At 40.1% G+C, this 19,888-nt stretch overlaps 1 protein-coding gene across 2 annotated transcripts in view; it reads left to right on the top strand.

The window, feature by feature from the left end:
- ARF1 (ADP ribosylation factor 1) overlaps window positions 1-19,888 on the top strand; it is a 35,869-nt gene continuing 15,981 nt past the window's right edge. The window contains exons 1-2 of one of the 2 annotated variants that reach the window (XM_043984929.1): window positions 1-228; window positions 370-523. The gene's annotated coding sequence lies outside the window, so the exon portion shown is untranslated. Of the gene's footprint in view, window positions 229-322; window positions 524-19,888 lie in introns of those variants that run through there. The other variant, XM_043984936.1, reaches the window with a different exon arrangement.

A 19,888-nucleotide genomic window follows, 5' to 3' on the forward strand; every position in this document is an offset into this window, starting at 1 on the left:
CCCACATAGAAGCCCCCGCAAAGTAGAGCAGGGAGCGCATGCGCAAACCGCGATCTTCAGGTGCAGGCTGGCTCGAGTCGGGGCAGAGGCCTGATATAGGCAGGGCTGGGAGAAAAAGAGGGGCACGCACGCGTGCGCATAAGAAAAGTGGAAAGGAAGGGAAGAGCATCCAGTGAGCGTGCGCATAAGGCGGAGGACGCGTAGGGCCCCGGGAGGAAGAGGAGTGAGGTAAGAAGGAGCCGACCGGGGCCCGAAAGCGCTTCGCCCGCAATCTAGGGGGAGGGAGGGGTCAGGGATAGAGAGAAGGGTGGGGCGGGAAGTAGAGAAGTGGGCGGAGCGAATTGGTGACGCAGCCCGCCGATTACCCAGCCCCCCTCACGGCCTTCCCTGGCACTGACGTGGCTGCCGTCGGGAGCCGCCATCTTGTGGGAGCGAAACCAACGCCTGGAGAGCCGATAAAAAGAAGGAGCGGCAGCCGCTCGCGGGTGAGGAGACGGGAAGCCCGAGGCTCAGGAGCGGGAAGGTAAGGCGAGGCCCCCCCCCTTCCACCCCGGTCCTCTGCCCTGTAGCGCCGCGCCCCTTCCCGGCGCCGGAGGCCCGAGCGGGGGAGGCGACGGGAGCGGGGCTCGAACAGGCCAGGCCCGAGGCGGCCGGGCCCAGCCGGGGCGGCCCGTAACGAGGAAGGCCGCGGCTCCGGCTGAGGGAGGCTCATGGGGTGTAGGCCTGGAGAGGGGGCGGGAGGGTAACCCGAAGCCTGAGGCCGGGGCCACAGGGATTGGGGAAGGGGGGGCAGGGAGGCCTGGAGCTTCGGGCCTCCCTCGACGCTGGGGGCTTGGGTCCGGAGGAAGCGAGAGGCCCGAGACGGAGAAGCTCCTTGAAGCGCCTCCTCTATGCGAGGCAGGAAGGCCGAGGGTCGCCCGCCCCGAAAGCCTCCTTTTCCCCCGCGAGCCCCAGGGTGCGAGTTGGGAGGAGGCGGTTGGAGGCTGGGGGTGTCTACGGACCTTTTGTGAATATTATTATAGCATCTGTGCGGAAGGGGGAGGGAGGAGACTTTTGAGGTCCACCCCCGCCTCCCACCGATAAGGAAACTGAGGCCAGAGGGATAGTAAGTGTCGGAGGCAGGGTTTGAACTCGGGCTTCCTTCTCCATACACTCTGCAAAGCTTCCTCCGTTCTCCTCCCCGCCCCCCTCCCAAAAAAGTCCTAATACAGGTTCCCCCCAGGGCGGAGACCGTGGATAAAATGCAGCTCCGGGTTAGGGACCTGACAGATCCCCTCTTGGGATCCTTTTATTTTAGAGGGGCCATGTTGAACTGAAGCCCAGGGCGGCCGAGGGCTCCCGGTGAGGGTCAGTGCTCTTCTTTTGGACAGGGAGCCTCCTTTTCCGCCTGCCCGGGCCCGATTCTGACGGCCAGAGGGGTGAGGCAAAGGTGGGGAAAGCCTTTCTCTTCCTGCCCACGGGCAGATTACAGTGAAATGAGAGGCCGGAGCGGGGGAATGAATCGGGAACCGGAGTGTTTGAGTCATTTTTGCGGTGGAGGAAGAAAGGGAGGAGGAGGAGGAGTTTTTACCAGCATATCCCAGTTTCTGTTCCTTATCAGGAGAATTGGGACTGGAAGTGCCCTCCCTGTTTAATAACGGCTCGCTTTTATCTATTTTATGGAGTGGTGTATAAACTCATTTTAACCTCACACCCCCTATAAGTTTAGTTAGGAAGACTTATCAGCCTTGTATTTTCGGATGAGCACACCGAGGACCAGAAAGTGAGGTGACTTGCCCAAGGTCACACAACCAAGGAACTGGGACTTCAACCCAACTTCTCGTTCCACTTTAAATTCTCACCCCTCTCTCCACCCTCATCCACCCCATTCCACACCTTGGGTAAAGGGAATTACCTTCAAAATTCATAGAAGAACCTAATTTAACAACACTTGAAAAGTAAATATCTTACCATAAAATTTAGTGTTTGGCCAGTAATATTGCAATCTGAGGCAGACCTTTCAGGGAATATAGGGAATATGGTGTGTAGGCTGTTGTCCTTTGCTGCTAGTTAGTCCTACAGTTTAACAGACTTTTTCTCCTAAATGTCAGAGCCCCGATGAGAGAGAGAGAGAGAGAGAGAGTGTGTGTGTGTGTGTGTGTGTGTGTGTGTGTGTGTGACCATTTAAGTGAATCTTCTTTAACCTGAATGTAAAGACAGGAATGAAGGAACAATTTTAGTCACTCTGGAGGCGAGCATTTCCTATTGCATAATCCTAGTTGTGAATAGCATGTAAAAATTTAATTCCAATAATAACTTAATTGCACAGTACTTAATATTAACTAATTTATTCAAACAACACCTTGAGCTAGGTGGCAATCTCTCCATTTCACAGAAGTGGAAAATAAGTCGGAATTTAAGTGAATTTGAAAATTCAGTAATATTTGAAATGTTTGCCGATGATTTTCAGATGCCACTAGAAATAATTCTTTACTTTATCAGCATCGAATTTTAGACACAAAGCAGTCGCTGTGATCATGTAGTCCAATTTGCTCATTTTATAAATGAACAACATTTAGTAGGGGAGTTGTGACACACCCAAGGTCATACAGCTAGCCTAGTGCTAGTAGTGGAACCATTGAACTGATGAAACAGTTTTCTAGTTGCTCTTTTAGAACAAGTCATCAGCAGTTTGTAAAATACTAATTTTATCCTCATATTTTCAACAGTGTTTCTAATCGAGTATAAAACATATGCACACATCTTAATGACTTGTCCTAGTCTTAGGTATCATGCTTTGCCTATGTCAAAATTAAGTTTTGACAGTTACCTTTAGTTTTGAGTAATAGTGGCTCAAACTGTTAGACCTTGAAATACCAAGTGTTAGTTGGGGCTAGAGTTAAAAATAATTTAATGGCTTAAGAATTCATCACAAACCTAGTTTATTTATCTTCACGTTATTGAAACATGTTATCTCAGGTACTTGGTGAATACACCTTTTAATGATCTTAAGGAAATATATGGAAAAAGTAGTCTATACATGTAACTTAGTTCACCAATTACAACTCCTGAGTCTTAAGGTATTTCTGGTTATCTTAAGGGATGTCACAGATTTCCCCCTTCTATTTTAAAAAAATTGTTTTGGCATACTTTCAGAAATATTATTCAGTCGGGAATAACCAAATTAAGGTTTTTAGTCAGCAGAACAAAAAGCAGTTGCCCTATACCCTAAAGTTCTGCATTTTAAATCATGTGATCTAGCCATTCACTTTACCTCTTACACAATATGACAAGGGCATTCCACACACCCTAGTACCTGCTAACTCATACTTAAGATAAGAGTAACTTGGAACAAGGAAAGTTACAATCCTAATTTTTTCGTTCCCCTCTGTAAGTGATTAACAATACATTTTGATTTGGAGGGGGGAGTACTTGCAAAAAAAAAAAAAAAGGTTGGTTACCTTGGTAAGCCTTTTTTTTTTTTAAAGACAAAAAATAAGCAGTTATATTGTGAGCTATGTTGTGTGCTTCTATTTTTGTTATAGGTGTACTTTTGCTTTTGTTAGAGACAGACTTGATAATTTTTTACATTTTGCAGGTAAATGGATGTTTTTCCCTTTTTATTCCTTAATTTTTTTGTAGTTTGACTTTCTTATCCTTTATAGTTACATTACTGAAATTGTGTACTCATGTACTCATCTGCATTTTCAGCTGTACCTCCTTGAGAAGGCATCGTTTTTATTAATATTCTAAAGTAATTTAGAAATCGAGGTCATAAAATGTAGACTATAATGTGAAATGAAAGAATTCTGTTATCAGTTAAGAGTTTTGACAATCTCTGTTGTACTTTTAATGCAGAGATGGAATTTCTGCAGGATACAATGTGGAGAGTACTCAGATCAGAATGAGAATTTTCATACTTAGATGGTTCAATTTCAAGAGCTTATAATCAGAATTTTAACTAAACTTTTACACTATTCTGACATTTGTTTTAACAACTGTATTAATCTCATAGTGAATTTCAGAGCTACTACAGTTACAAATCAGTTAATTCCCATTCAATCAGAGCCTGCCATCCTATTTGTATTGTGTGACTGACTACATGTTTGGAAATAGAAATAAAGACAGGGATTAAATCTCAGTTTTCTGGCTTTTTATATTATTAAAGTTTTATTGGAAGGGTATTTTAAAATTCATTCCTATTTTGGTTTATGAAATTTATTGTGGATTTCTTGTTACAGCTGTTCCCTATTAGCGTAGGTAATTGAGAGTTATGTTTTTCTAGCTTGCCTCTGTTTGAAAAATGAGCTTTTGGTATTTTAAAAAAACAAATTAAGATAGTACTTTGATTATATTATCCTTTCCACTTGCAGAAGTAAAAGTGTTTACAATAGCAGATTTTTAAACTCTCTTCCCAGAATTTGTAAATATGAAATACAACACTTGCTTTTACCTGATCCTAGGTTTACACGCATCTTCTAATTGTTACAGATGTTTTTATAATACAATAACATTTCACCTCTCCAGAAATATAAACTTGTGTTTGTGGATTTTATTTATAGGATAGACCCTCACACAAACAAAGATTGTTTTAACTTTACAAGAGATTCTAAATAGCTTTCTCTAGTATCCAGGATTTTGGCCAAAGTAGCAAATTGGGAGGGGAGGGCAGACCAGAAGTTATAGCCTGACAGTCAAAGAGGAGAATGAAATACTTTCTGAAAAGTAAACATAGAAACTGGAACAGCACAATTGTCAGGGGCCACTTCGAGTAGGGGCAAATACCTGTTCGTTATTATCAATAATTGATTACAATATAATCCTGAATCAGTGGTTGTATTACATTGTATGCCCTGCATGAGAAAGCAGGTAAATTAGTTAACATAGATTAATATAAGTTTTTCATTTTATTTTTTACAACATCCCTATGAAGTGAATGCTCTCTGTTTTACATATTAGCTCATTGAAGCTCAAATGTCCTTCAGCTTACAAATGAAACTGAGGCCAAGAGATGAAGTGACTTGCCCATGGATTATCCCTTAACACTACATAGTATTCCCCATTGACACAGCCACCACCTTAGTTCAGACCCTTATCACCTCTCACTTGGACTACTGCTGCAGCAAGTCTCCCTCTCCCCTTTCCAATCCGTCCTCCACATAGCTGCCAGTGATACTTCTTTTGTTTGTTTGTTTGAGGGTTAAGTGAGTTGCCCAGGATCACAGCTAGTAAGTGTCAAGTGTCTGAGGTCGGATTTGAACTCAGGTCCTCCTGAATCCAGGGCCGGTGCTTTATCCACTAAGCCACCTAGCCACCCCAGTGATATTTCTAAAGCACAGGTTTGATAATGTCATACTCGAGGCTCCTTATCTCTAGAATCAAATATAGACTCCTTTGTTCAGCATTTAAAGCCCTAGACAACCTGTTTCTTACCTTTTCCAGTTCTATATACACACTATGATCCTACCAAATTGGCTCTCACAAAAGAAATTACATGTTTCCAAGTAGCTGGTGGTGCAGTGGATAGAATGCTGGGGACTGGAGTTTAGGAAGACCCTAGTTAACATTGAACCTTGGAGCACTTACTAGTTGTGAGATTCTGAAAAGGTACAGTACCTATCTCCCAGGGTTGTTGTGAGGATCAAATGAGATAATATTTGTAACTTAGTACAGGTTTACAAAGCATCTTGATAACTGTGAGATAGGTTATAATTTTTCTCAAGGTAGAAATTATAAAACATGGTACATAGGATCTTAGATCCAGGATCTTGAAAACATGTACTGTGGTCATAAGATCTTAAATTCTTGAGCTGAAAGAGACCTGAGGCCATCTAGTCCAGCACCCTAATTTATGGAAACTTGTGACTTGCCTAAAGTCACATAGAAATAGAGGTGGTATTGACTCCAGAGCTGGTGCTTTTCCCTCTGTACCATGTTACTCTTTGTGTATTTAAATCTGACTACTAAATGTTTTCCTTTGACAGGTTTTCTTTAGATCTACCAATTTAAATGCATGGGTTTAGATAGAAAAGGCCAATTTTTCCCCCCTGAAAATGAAGCTGAATGCTAAAAATGCAGGTATAGTTATAAATGTGCCAACAGAAGAACAAAGAATGTTCTTTTAAAAATTGCTGTTAAAACAATTTTCCTATGAAGTAATAGCTTCTTACCTTTTTTTTTCCTTTTTTTTATGGGGCAATGGGGGTTAAGTGACTTGCCCAGGGTCACACAGCTAGTAAGTGTCAAGTGTCTGAGGCCGGATTTGAACTCAGGTCCTCCTGAATCCAGGGCCGGTGCTCTATCCACTGCGCCACCTAGCCGCCCCCTGCTTCTTACCTTTTGCAGATAAAAGAGAATACATCTTGGCATTTAACTGATTGAATCCAATAATTTATTTTTAAAATACTATGTCAGTTAGTAATTTAAGTTAACTTTTGGTATTTTCAACTTAGTTGAAGTGACATAATCTCTTCAAAATTATAGATATAGTTAAATGAAAATATGTACTTATTCAGCAGTTGATGGTGGCTGAAGCCTTTGCTTAATAACTTGGCTGCTTTGTATATTAGTAGAAAGTAGAAAAATCTTTCTTTGACATGTCTTAGGTTTGTCTAAAATACTTGCCTTAAGCAAAAAATATTAGACCTTGTCTAGGTATTTGTTACATATGCAAGAACATCAGTGCATTATTGAACTTAAGTTATCATTCTGGTAATGGTTAATCTCTTGTGTTCCTTGACAAAATTGTCTTTTGATAACACTGATTAGAAGCATGTATAGCTGGAAGGGACCTCAGATGCCATCTAGTCCAACTTTGTCATTTAAAAACATTTTTTAAAAACTACATAATAAAAGTTCAGTTTCACATACAGTCCTATTTTTCTGTTCTTTGTATACTAAAATTTTTTATGTAGTTTTGTTTGTTTTTTTAGTGAGGCAATTGGAGTTAAGTGACTTGCCCAGGGTCACACAGCTAGTAAGTGTTAAGTGTCTGAGGCTGGATTTGAACTCAGGTACTCCTGAATCCAGGGCCGGTGCTCTATCCACTGCACCACCTAGCTGCCCCTTTTATGTAGTTTTTTAAGGCTATATTTGAAGTTTAACAGGATACTAATAAATTGTCCTTGTCTGTCCCCCATTTTGGAACTTTTTGTATTTTAATATTTAATTGTTGGGGGTTTTTTTGTGGTTTTTTTTTTTTTTGCAGGGCAATGAGGGTTAAGTGACTTGCTGAGGGTCACACAGCTAGTAAGTGTCAAGTGTCTGAGGCCAAATTTGAACTCAGGTCCTCCTGAATCCGGGGCCTGTGCTTTATCCACTGTGCCATCTAGCTGCCCCAGTTCTTTTCTTTTTAATCATTGCCTACCAACTCTCCCCTCTTCATCCCCCCACAATATCTCCCTCTCAGACAGCCCTCTCTTATGACAAGTAAATATGGTCAAGCAAAACAAGTTCACTTACTGTCTGGAAATAATAGAAAGCTTGTTTCATCAGTGTCTTCTGACAAAGTATTTAAATTTTCCAGTTATTTGTTCTTCATATTATTGCAGTAATTGTGTAAATTGTTCTACTGATTCCACTTGTTTCACTCTGGATTAGTTGAATCTGCCAGGAAACATTTGTTAAGCACCTACTATGTACTAGGTTCTGTGCTAAGTTGCTGGGGATACAAAATGAGGCAAAAGACAATCCCTAGGGCAGCTAAGTGGCGCAGTGGATAGAGCACAGGCCCTGGATTCAGGAGGACCTGAGCTCAAATCCAGCCTCAGACACTTGACACTTAATAGCTGTGTGACCCTGGGCAAGTCACTTAACCCCAATTGCCTCACCCCAAAAAAACCAATCCCTGCTTTCAAGGAGCTTAGAATCTAAATAAAGTTCATACAGGTTATGTCTTAATGTGGGTGGGCACCAACTTTGTTTTTAGTTCTTTGCAACAGAATCTACTCCTATAAATATTTTTTTACATAAGAGCCCCTTTTCCCTAACTTTGACATCCTCAGAGTATGTGACTTGTAATAATATTGTTGAGTCAGTGTATTCATATTTAGTGATTTTTTGGGTCTACTTCTAATTTGCTTTCTAGAATGACACACCTTCCTCCCATTTTATAGATGAGGGAACTGAGGCCCAATGTGGGTAAATGTATGCTCACGGTCACACTAGTAGAATTGAGTATGGATTTGAACCCACATCCTCACTCTCCAAATCCAGGACTTTTTCCCATTGTACCATACATGTTATTATTCATTGACACCACTGTAATCTTTTATGTTTGGGAGCACATATAAACATAAATTCTCCTGTAATATTTTTACCAGATTTATTGGTTTGGCATCTCCTCGTCCTATTCTAATCTAATTTAAAAGAAAACATTTTATTGAGTGTCTTCTCTGTCAGGACCTTGGGCCTTGGGTTCTGGAAAGTAAGACAAGAGTGAAGAGTCTTTGCCCTCAGAGAGTTTGCATTCTACCTGGGGTACATATAGCATATATGAGTATATACTAGAGAGAAGAGAAAGAAAGCCCTAAACTAAAGGCATCTAAACGGGAGATGACCCTGAAGACAAGGAGAAGGAAATGTATTCTGAGTATTTGGGGAGCAGCCTCTAATATGAGAATATAGAGGGCTTAGAAGTATCCTGGTACATTGAGAAGGTATAGAATTCAGTCAGAGAATCTTGGTTCAAATCCTGGGTCTGCCATTACCAGTTACATTGGTTTAGGTCACTTAAACCTCTTTGGGCCTCAGTTCCTCCTCTGTAAAATGACAAGATTGGATTAGATTACCTCTAAGCACTTTTTTGGGGGGGGGTGAGGCAATCGGGGTTAAGTGATTTGCCCAGGGTCACACAGCTAGTACTTGTAAAGTGTCTGAGGCCGGATTTGAACTCATGTCCTCCTGAATCCAGGGCTGGTGCTCTATCACTGCGCCACACAGCTGCCCCAGCTCTAAGCACTTTTTAAACTCTAAACCTTGAATCTTTGAGTCCATCCCCAGATTTAACAAAATGCTGTGACTCTTTGTTATAGCTAAAGCCCTTTCAAAGAATGACACACCCCAACCCACCTTCTACACTTAGTTGGGGTTTTTTTTTTTTTAGCCATTTGAGGGTTCTGTTTGCTAAGCTCTTGTGACCCTGGCTACCTCACTTAAAAGCTCCCTGTGCCCCAGCAACTTTCTAAGAATATAAGTTGAAAAGCACTTTTCTCTCTACTTTGGCAGGGTGAATTTTCCCACTGGGATTTATCATTGTTTCAGTCTCCTCCCACCCCCAGAGGCCTTGGTGGTTCAACTAGCAAGTAGTTTGAAAGGGGAGGAAAGGCCATAATGATTTTATAGGAAAGGCACCATTCATTCTTCATAGTCTTTCTGGGTTAAATATTGCTCCAAAAAGATAGGAATACTTCAGTACTTCACTGTGGGTGTTTATTGGCATTAAAAGGATATAGAGGAAGAAATAAACTAAGACTACAGAAATCCTTTATGTTGAATTATGTGGAGTTTTGGGGATGGAGGAAGCTGATTAAAACTAACCTTGGGTTGCATCTTAAACTTGATTATTTTCTGTAGTCCTAGCAGCTCAATCTTTGCTTGCCTATTTTTTTTTAATTAAAAAAAATTCTTTTTCGGGGCTATGGTGGTTAAGTGACTTGCCCAGGGTCACAATAGCTAGTAAGTGTCAAGTGTCTGAGGCTGGATTTGAACTGAGGTCCTCCTGAATCCAGGGCTGGTACTTTATCCACTGCGCCACCTAGCTGCCACTTGCCTATTTTAATAATAGCTAAGATGACCCAGAATACAGCATGTTTGAGAGACCCTTAGGAAGAATTATTTCTCCAATCTAGTTTTCCCAGTTACTTTGGCGGGGGGGGGGGGGGGGGGGGCGCAATGGGGGTTAAGCGACTTGCCCAGGGTCACACAGCTAGTAAGTGTCAAGTGTCTGAGGTCGGATTTGAACTCAGGTCCTCCTGAATCCAGGGCCGGTGCTTTATCCACTGCGCCACCTAGCTGCCCCCTTCCAATCTAGTTTTTAGCATACTTTTGATGTTGCAAGTACTATACTTTTTCTGTTTGGTTGTCCTTAGAGTTGAGGATCCTAAAAGATCTTGATATTCTGTACAGTGCTTAAAAGAGAAGGAAAAGCATGTAGTATTAAACTTTGGTGCTCTTGTTCAGATAGACTGACTTCCTTCATGCTTTCCATTGGAAATGGCATTTTCACTTCCTTTTGTGTAAGTTCAGGTTTGTGTGGTGGTGTTAAATATTTGCCACCTTCTCTGGAGGAAGATGAAGCCGAATTCATTAAAAAGGTGTGGTTAGAGTGAACATGAATTTGAGACCCATAGAATACTAAAACTAAAGGGTCTCCAACTGAAGCTGAAGAACAAAGTTTTCAGGCAAATAAAAGAAAGTGCTATTTGTCAGTATGATATAGTAGGAAAAGTTTGGTCTCCTTTTGCAGATGGAAAACAGACCCAGAGGGAGTGACATGCCCATGGTCACACAAAGGAATGAGGGGGGAGAATTATATCATATGATCCTATCCAGTATTTCTATAAAGTTAAGAAATGAATTGAGATAGCTCTAGAGTCCTGAAATTCTTGATTATGTTATAGAGCAATTTCTGACAATATGTCTGAACATACCACTCTTAAAGGAGAAGGCTATATGAACCATTGGTGTGTTCCTTTGTGAAATTTGTTAAGATCCATTGACATGCTTTAAGGAACAAAGAGTAGAATTCCTTCCATAGACCTGATTCCTTTTTTGGGGGGTGGTGAACTAGTTGACCAAATGGACATAATAGAAACATGTAGGAGGAAAATGAGCCCAAATCCATAATGATGGAGGAAAATGCCTGGTTTGGGAAGACATTTCACTTGAGCTTTAGAACAGATTTTGAAACATTTGAGGAAAAAATAGTTAGCTTGTGGCCAGAGAATAAAAGAAAATGTGAGATGGATTAAAGGTTCTCAACAAAATCCTGATGGTTCAGTCGTTAGTGAGCCCAAAGAAGAAAAAATGTTAAACATGTTTAATATTACCTTTGTGACTTTACAGGGAGCTTTCCCGAGTGCTCAGATTTTAGAAGAACAGTTATAAAAATGGAAGCAGCAGGGCAGCTAGGTGGCACAGTGGATAGAGCACTGGCCCTGGAGTCAGGAGTACCTGAGTTCAAATCCAGCCTCAGACACTTAACACTTACTAGCTGTGTGACCCTGGGCAAGTCACTTAACCTCAGTTGCTCCCCTCCCCCAAAACAAAACAAAAAACCGGAAGCAGGTCATTTTAATCAAGGAAAGAATATAAAAGTGACCTATACTTGTGAAATTAGAGTTTGGAAGGCTAAAGCCCTGAATGAACTTATAGCTTCTGAAAAATGCTAAGTATAACAGGGTGTTTATTTTTAAAGTTGTTCAAAGCACGAAGATAAATTAAGTGGAATTATTTATCAACTGTTCTTTTGTTTTGATGTTAAGAATAACATTTCGTCTGGAAAATATAGAACATTGGAGAAATTGGATCCAAAGTATAGCAACTAGAGTTGCATGCACCCAACAAATCTTAAATTACTTAAGATCTAATGGCTTCAAAAAATAATATGGCAAGGTACCAAACCACCATTTGTGATCTTCATGGAATCTTGGAGAAATTTGAAAAGTTTTAGGAGATTAAAAACTTTTTGAGGCAAAGAGGAGTGGAATTAGATTATGTAAATCAAAGACCAGTAGACTTGATCCTGAGAAATTCTAGAGACTCTCAAACTGATAAATTGTGAGTATTAGAAGGGGATGTACCAAATCTTTCCAGATTTATTGTGCATCATTATTTCTGACAAGGTTACTACGTGAGGATTACTAGACCAGGAGACTCCTTGTAGCCATAGTATACCTCATGTTTGTGAATCTTAAGTATAACATCATTGTGGATAGGATGGAAGAACTGATGGGAAGAGGTGTTCAAACTTGAAAGTGATGAGAGAGTATGTGGGGGCGTGTGTGTAGAATCAGTGTATTGGTTTGTTCTGTTTAGCTGCAATTTGTTACAAAGGAGGGTTTTTTGGGGGGTGGTAGGATGGGGGAATAACTGATGTAAGGAAAAAAAACTTCAACAAAACGTGTTTTTAAAGAAAAACTTGTTAAATAATGGTCCAGTTAGATGGATTTGTTACCGTTTGACCAAATCCAAAGTATTGATTAATGGATCAGCTTCAATCTACAGGAAGGTATAAGGGTCCTGAGTGACATGCTAAAGAGTTTTATCTTTCACTCCATTCCTTTAGGGACTTTTATCAATGATTGACACATTGCTTGATGTCTCCATTCTCTCCTGATCTTTTAGTTCCCCACAGCCTTCAAACATGCCCAAATTCCCATCATTAAAACACCTTCACTTTTTCTTACCATCCCCTTAAGCTATTGCCTTGTTTTTCTCCTCCCCTTTTTTAAGCCAAACTCCTCAGAAAGGCTGTCTACATTCTTTGGAATGATAATGCTTAATCAGTTTGAAAATAGGTGTTGATTTCGGTGTCACAAAAACTTTTTTTTTAAGTGAGGCAATTGGGGTTAAGTGACTTGCCCAAGGTCACACAGCTAGTAAATGTTGTGTCTGAGGCCAGATTTGAACTCAGGTCCTCCCTACTCCAGGACCAGTGCTCTATCCACTGCGCCACCTAGCTGCCCCACAAAAACTTAATTGTACCCCTTCTTGATCCTTGTCCTTGTATTTTTTCAAGTTTATATAGATCTAGATCTATTTGACTTTTTTCTGTAGTTGAAATCTGAATACAGACCTAGTTTTGCTTTTTTTTTGCTTTGTGTTCATATAAATCTATATATATGTCCATGTGTTCATGTTTTTGTACAATCCTAAAATCATAAAAATAACATTATTACATTGGTGTTCCATAGCCACTAGCCATCCTCCAGGTTATTTTCAGTTTTTGTTCTTATATATAACAGTGCTTTAAATATTCTTCTATAGTTAACTTTATTCTTTTCTTTGGATTACTTTCTAGAAATAATATTTATTCCCATTAGTGGTATTACTTGGTCATAGTTATGACGTATGCTTTTTGTGGCTTCTATATTTCCACATAGCCTTCCAAAAAGAACATGCAAATAAATTGCCTTTTAAGCTTTAGTTTTATTTTCGTGCCTTTTTTTTTTTTTTTGTCTTATAAAACCAAATCAGTCACCTTGTCCCAAATAATTTTATCTATTGCTTTTTTTTGGGGGGGGGAAGGTAGGGGAGAAGTAATTGAGGTTAAGTGACTTGCCCAAGGTCAGACAGCCACCAGTAAGTGTCAAGTGTCTTCATTGCTTTGATAAAGAATTGTATTTCTACATTTGGGATAAGTATATGATGCTTTTCCTTTTTTTTTTTTTTTTTTTTTTTAGTTCTCTAGAATTTGACATGGTTATTGTGAGTATGGATATACATATTTTTTTCTCCATATTGCTTTCCCATTTTTTTCTTTGTGTTGGTCTAATTTTCTCAATGTATGCCTAGTGCCAGACTGTTTCGATAACTGGCCTTTCATAATTTAAAATTGGGAAGTTTGTAACCCTTGATCAACTCTTTTACCAGTGTGTCCTATGGTATTCTTATCTTCTTGGTTTCATGTTATTTTATAAAATATTATATTAATGTTTTAATATGGAAATAAATCCATAAATTGGAACTTTTAAAAACTCTCCTTTGTCATTAATGTCTAGAGTTTGGTAGGTGTGTATTTTGATATTGTAAGTGGGAACCTTGTTTCTTCTAGCTATTTGTTGCTATAATATAGGACCACAATTGGTGTTTAACAGGTTGAACATCAAAGTGCCTACTATATATATAGTGTCTAGCAGCTAACATTTGTGTAACACATGATATGCAAAATGTTTTACATATTTCTCTCATTTGACTGCTGTGAAGTGCCACCCGTTTTATAGATGAGAAAAATGAGGCCCTGAGAATTTGACTGTTATAAAACTGGTGTTAAAGGCAAGGTTCAAATCCTAATGTCCCCAGAAAGTGCAGTCCATTGTTCTTTTCACATTACCCCTTGGTCACACTGATTAACATTTTATTACAGGTTTTGAATTTACATGTTACAGAATTTTCATTTTAACAGACAATAAGCATCTACTATGTGTAAAGGGTGGGTAACTTTAACCTCTAGGAGCCTACAGGTTATCATTGGTAAAGACATGCAGTATGTACATAGATAAGTATAAGTAATGTTGGATGCAAATTAAAGACCCAGGCTGAACTATTATAGGGATATTTGAGAAGGAGAGAGTACTTTCATTTCGAGAGATCAAAAGTAGCACCTGAGGAGATTTGAATGAAGTGTGTGATCTAGAAGTTGGGAGGCAGATGTTGGGTTCAATTTAGGGATCAGCTAGTAGTATAATTTTGCCGGACTGTAGCATGTATGAGAAAGGAGGTAATGTGACAACATGAAAAGATAGATTGGAGCCTTAAGTGCCAAATTAAGAAGGTTTTGTTTTAATCTTAGTAAAATTTGGAGCCATTGAAGATTTTTGAGCAAGGAATTTTTAATCTGGATTTATTTTTATTGTAGTGATATAAAGAAACTACTTGTTGAAGGACTTTAATAAATCTCTGTTAAATTCATATAGTCTTAGTGGTCAGAGAGAATTTTAATATTTTAGCAATCTAATGTTGGGGTTATGAAATGCAGGGTTAGGTGATAGTAAGTAGTTAGGTGAATTTGTGGTTACTTGAAGTGCCTTCCCCAAAGAACAGAACAAGGAGTTTACAAGGAGCTCAATTTCAGTTCAGGATAAAGAAAAAATATCACTTTAAGAGCTCTGTGATTTTATCATTGTGGCTGTTCCTACCCTGGAGACTGGAAACCATCCCTTCACACATAAGTGAAATGCTTGTCCATATTCTTCCGTAGAGCCACTGTAGGGGATCTGTGCTTCTTAGAAACCTTCATCTAGGTGTTTTTATATTTTAAAGAGTCCCAGTGGAGCTAATAGGCTGTTCACCTGTTATTTCTGTGTACTCCCTCCCCCTCCCTTTCTCTCTCTTTCTCTCTTTCTTCAAGGCAATGGGGGTTAAGTGACTTGCCCAGGGTCACACAGCTAGTATAAGTATCAAGTGTCTGAGGCTGGATTTAAACTCAGGTACTCCTGAATCCAGGGCCGGTGCTTTATCTACTGCGCCACCTAGCTGCCCCCCCTTCCTTTTTTTCAATTCTGGGCCCAATTAATTTTCCATTTGTAGTGTGTATTTCAAATATGTATATTGATGTACTATAATTCAATGGGTTGCATTTTATAATCTAAACCAAAGCTTCTTAAACTGTGGGTCATAATGCCAAATGAGATCACATAACTGAATGTGGATCTTGCAAAAAAAATTGGCAGTAAACATTTGATATATAGACCTATTTTATGTACCTTTATGCCTAGGGTCGCATAAAAATTTCTCAGGTGAAAAGGGATTGTGAGTTAAAAAAGTTTAGGAAGCCCTACTCTAGACAATGGGCATTTTAAAATCCATTTAGTTTTTTTCTGTATAGATTGTTAGGCTCATCTTTTCTGAATAATCTTGAATCTCATTGAGGTACTCCTGTGAAAGTACATTCAGCATGATCTTCCTAAGAAGGAACTTCTAAAGGGCCTCACTGGTTGACCTCTGGTGGTGGACACCTTTTGAAAGTATATGTCTCAGTTGTTTTATGCCTGCTCTGCATTTGAACTATTCTTTTAAGAAAATCATTGAACAGTATAATCTGTGGTTGCATTTGTCAAAGAATATTTTATGGTCCAGCATATCTCTGAAGATTCTATTGGAGAAGAAACTTTAATACTGTTTTACTCTGGATCTAATGCTTTATTACAATCAGTTAATTCTGGGATTTTGTGTTTTATAATTTTCAGTCAGTTCAATGTCATTTGTAAAGAACTGATCTACTATGTACAACTGTTTCAAAGATGCTTTCTTGTTCCTTTCTCATACTTCCATCAAGCATACATTTGATCACTTCTAAAAATGAGACATTGGGCGTTTGGGCCACTAGTTATTGATATCCTCACCGTGTAGTATCATTTGTGATTTCTACTACCACCACTTCCATTATTTTATCATACCTTCCTTTAAATAAGTTGTGACATGATTCTTTAAAATCAGAACAGGTTTTCTCTTTGTGCTTGCTTAGTAAGTGCCATTTCTACTAGGAACATATACAGAGGGGAAAACTGCTAATATACATCCACCATAATTACTGTACATTGGCCACATCATAGCAAGAACAATAAACCCATAAGTTCACCAGAGACAGAATTTTTGTGTGTGTGTGTGTGTGTGTGTGTGTGTGTGTGGTTTTTTTTGGTGAGGCAGTTGGGGTTAAATGACTTGCCCAGGGTCACACAGCTAGTAAGTGTAAAGTGTCTGAGGCCGGATTTGAACTCAGGTCCTCCTGAATCCAGGGCTGGTGCTCTATCCACTGTGCCACCTAGCTGCCCCAAGACAGAATTTTTAAAAAAGGATTCAGCAATAAAACCCATTACCTCAGATTTCTACACACAAATGTACAAAGTTTGAGTATTAAGAAAGATGAGCTAAGAGGTCCTATGCAGATTTTACCTTGTGTTACTGGGACTTGGGATAAAATCCATGTCTGGAATATGGATCTGGAAAAGTATATCTCAGTCAAAAGTAAGATGATGGGGGGGGGGGGCTAGGTGGCGCAGTGGATAAAGCACCGGCCCTGGATTCAGGAGTACCTGAGTTCAAATCCTGCCTCAGACACTTGACACTTACTAGCTGTGTGACCCTGGGCAAGTCACTTAACCCCCATTGCCCCCTTAAAAAAAAGGAAAGAAAGAAAAAATTTAAAAAGTAACATGATAAGTAAATGGAGGTGGGGGGTAGGGTAGAATTATATAATATAAAGTTATACTAATCAAGGAAATCTGGGGATCAGAAGGAAGCAACTGTTTGGGTAGAAGATCAGAGGACGTGTAAACTGAAGCAATATTGAATTTGGAGCATACTACAAACCCCCTGCATAGAAAGAGAAAATTGAAGAGGAGCTTGGGAAAGTATCACAAGCTTGGCACAAAAACAATACAGTAGCAATAGGAGACTTCGAGTTTTGGACACCTGATGTAGCTCTCTGCCAAAAGCAGAGCAAACTGATAATTTGTTGACTTGCTTTGAAGATAATTTTCTCTTTCAAAAGATAAATACAAAACCAAAAAAGAGAAATCACTTTCTTGATATAATTTACATCAACAAAAAAGAATGACTTGCTGGGGTGGAAAAGATGGGAACTTTGAGAAGTGGCCTTTCCATTTTAGATTTTGATACAGGAGACTTAAGCTCAGCATAATTTGACATGTACCCCAGATTTTGGGAAAGCAGATTTCAAAGGGTTCAGAGAAAGAGTAGGTGGACTTGGTGTACTAAAATCCTACAGGCGTAATTAATTAGATGAGGAGGAATGGGAAACCCTTCAGGATGAAATTCTGAAGACATAAAAACCCAATTCTGATGAGAAGGAAGAAAGAAGACCCTTCTAAAGAGACCAACGTACAGGGAAGTCACCAATCAACTTAAATTTTTTAAAATGCATGTACAGAAAGTAGACTCAAGGGCTAATACAGAAGTATTATACAGGTCTGTAAGAACAGTATCAGGAGGCCTCATAGCTCCTGGACTGAAGTTGGTAAGGAAATCTAAGGATAACAGCAAGCAGGCTGGTTTTTCTTCTGGTTTTGTTTGTAAGCTATATTAGGGAGAGGGAAAGATCAAAGAAGGAATTAGATGCTTGGAGTGGGGAGGGATAATGATAACTGATGGTGAGACTGGAAAACTAAGCTATTCTTTATTTTCTTCTCTTTCCTCTGCCATAGATAATTTTTGGACTGGAAAGAACAGAGCAAATAATGGCTAATAGGTAGTTGACACATAAGATGAGTAAGGAGATAGTAGGAAAGCACCTAGCTTGCTGGCCCTTTGTGGGTTCAAGTCACCTGTCCCAAATGAACTATAACTTCAGGTAATGAAAGAACTTGTAATATGGAAGAGTGCTGAATTTGCAGAGAACTGTGGAAGTTTATTTTGATTTGGGGAGCCTACCTTTACGCTGATATTAGAAAACCTTAGGCCCTCAGGGTCTCTTCTGTGTGGGAGGGGCTGGTGCCCCTCCTCCTCTGCTTCAGCTGAGCCAAGAAGGCCCCGTACACGAAGGTCAGACAGCTGGGGGAAAAAAAAAACCTGAGCGGAGCTATCCGAGAGATCTCGGACTGGTCCAGGCCCGGCTCTGGCATAGCCTGAGGCACGTGAAGCTGAAGCGCCCCCCCCCCCCCCAGCCCTGGCTAGCGGATTAGCTTGGTGTGTGGGTGCAAGAAAGCCCCGAGATTTGAGTGGAGAGAAGAAAAGGTATATATAGACCTGGGAGTTAGACAGCAAGGGGGGTGGACAAGGACGGTTCCGTGGGGAGCGGACAAGAGAGGCTGAGAAGAGGTTCGGGGGGACAAGAAGAGGTCAAGAGGCAGCTGAGGAGACAGCAAAGATTGGAGACTAGAGACGGGTCTACAAGGACGCAGGAGAAGACAAGAAGGACTAGGAGCAGAGAAAAGAGAGGCCGAAGGGCAGACTGACAGAGGTCAGTGAGAGAGAAACGGGTTCAGCGGTGGCAGTAAGGAGGAGAGGAAAGTTAGAAGCAGGGGGATTTACAAAGTGAAAGGGTACCAGCAGAGTTAGAAGAAAGTAGCTGAGCAAGGAAAGTATAACGGGCTCTGAGGCTGGAGGCCACTAAGGCCCTTAAATGTATTTAAAAAGTTCAAGGCACAGCAGGTGGGAAAGGGACCCAGTGGAAAGAGACACACTGCAATGCAGTCAGGTTGTACATTTTATCTCATAAATAAACTCTGCATTAATTATTTAGTTGAGTCTTCTTAATCTTTAGTTTATCAATTTGGGAGTAGAGTAGTGTGGTGGAACTTTATAAACGGCCCATATTAAATTAAACACAGTCAGATAGCTAAACAGTCAGAGGTCCCCAGATTAGTCATCCACAGATTAGTCCCCCCAAAATTAGCCATAGTCATTTAAAATATCCTACAGAACTTAGATTCAAAACTTCTCTCTGACTGTGTGGCAATTTAATTTTCTTCACTTATAAAATGAATGGTTCTGACAGTGGCATCTAAAGTCCTTTCCAGCTCTCTGTCTTAGGTGAGAATTGAGCCCACTGTGTGTGTTTGTTTTTTTTTTTTTGCAGGGCAATGGGGGTTAAGTGACTTGCCCAGGGTCACACAGTAAGTGTCAAGTGTCTGAGGCCAGATTTGAACTCAGGTACTCCTGAATCCAGGGCCAGTGCTTTATCCAGTGCTTTATCCACTGCGCCACCTAGCTGCCCCCTGTGTGTGTGTGTTTTTTTTTTAAGTGTATCTTGTTCCACCACAAAACTCCCCTGACACCTGGCGCCCCCCCCAACTCGCCCAATAGTAAGAAAATTTTTATAAGTACCTAATGTAAAAAAGCAGTAGCAGGAAATAAAATTACAAAGGGGAACATGGAAGTCACAAAGATCAAAGGAGAGTATAATTTATAAATTGTAGCATGTAAAAATCACATGCTGTTAATAATGGTAGATTCAGAAGATAATTAATTGAGTATCTGTTGTCAAGGTTTTTGATCCTGTGATGTATAAATCTCAAGAAGAGTTTCATACATCCACAGAAGACCAAAAGGTATTGATAATTTTCACAGGATACGGACAGGTTAACTTGATAGTTTTAATAGCTACTTTAAGATGATTTGAATATGTTAATGAACTAATAACCTCAAAGTGGCACAGATAACAGTCTGTGTCCCTCAAAACCCTATAAAAAATGAGACCTCTAATTCCTGCTCCCTCCCCCAAGCACTC

The sequence above is a fragment of the Dromiciops gliroides genome, chromosome 1 (genome assembly GCF_019393635.1).
Source record: "Dromiciops gliroides isolate mDroGli1 chromosome 1, mDroGli1.pri, whole genome shotgun sequence".
NCBI lineage: Eukaryota > Metazoa > Chordata > Mammalia > Microbiotheria > Microbiotheriidae > Dromiciops > Dromiciops gliroides.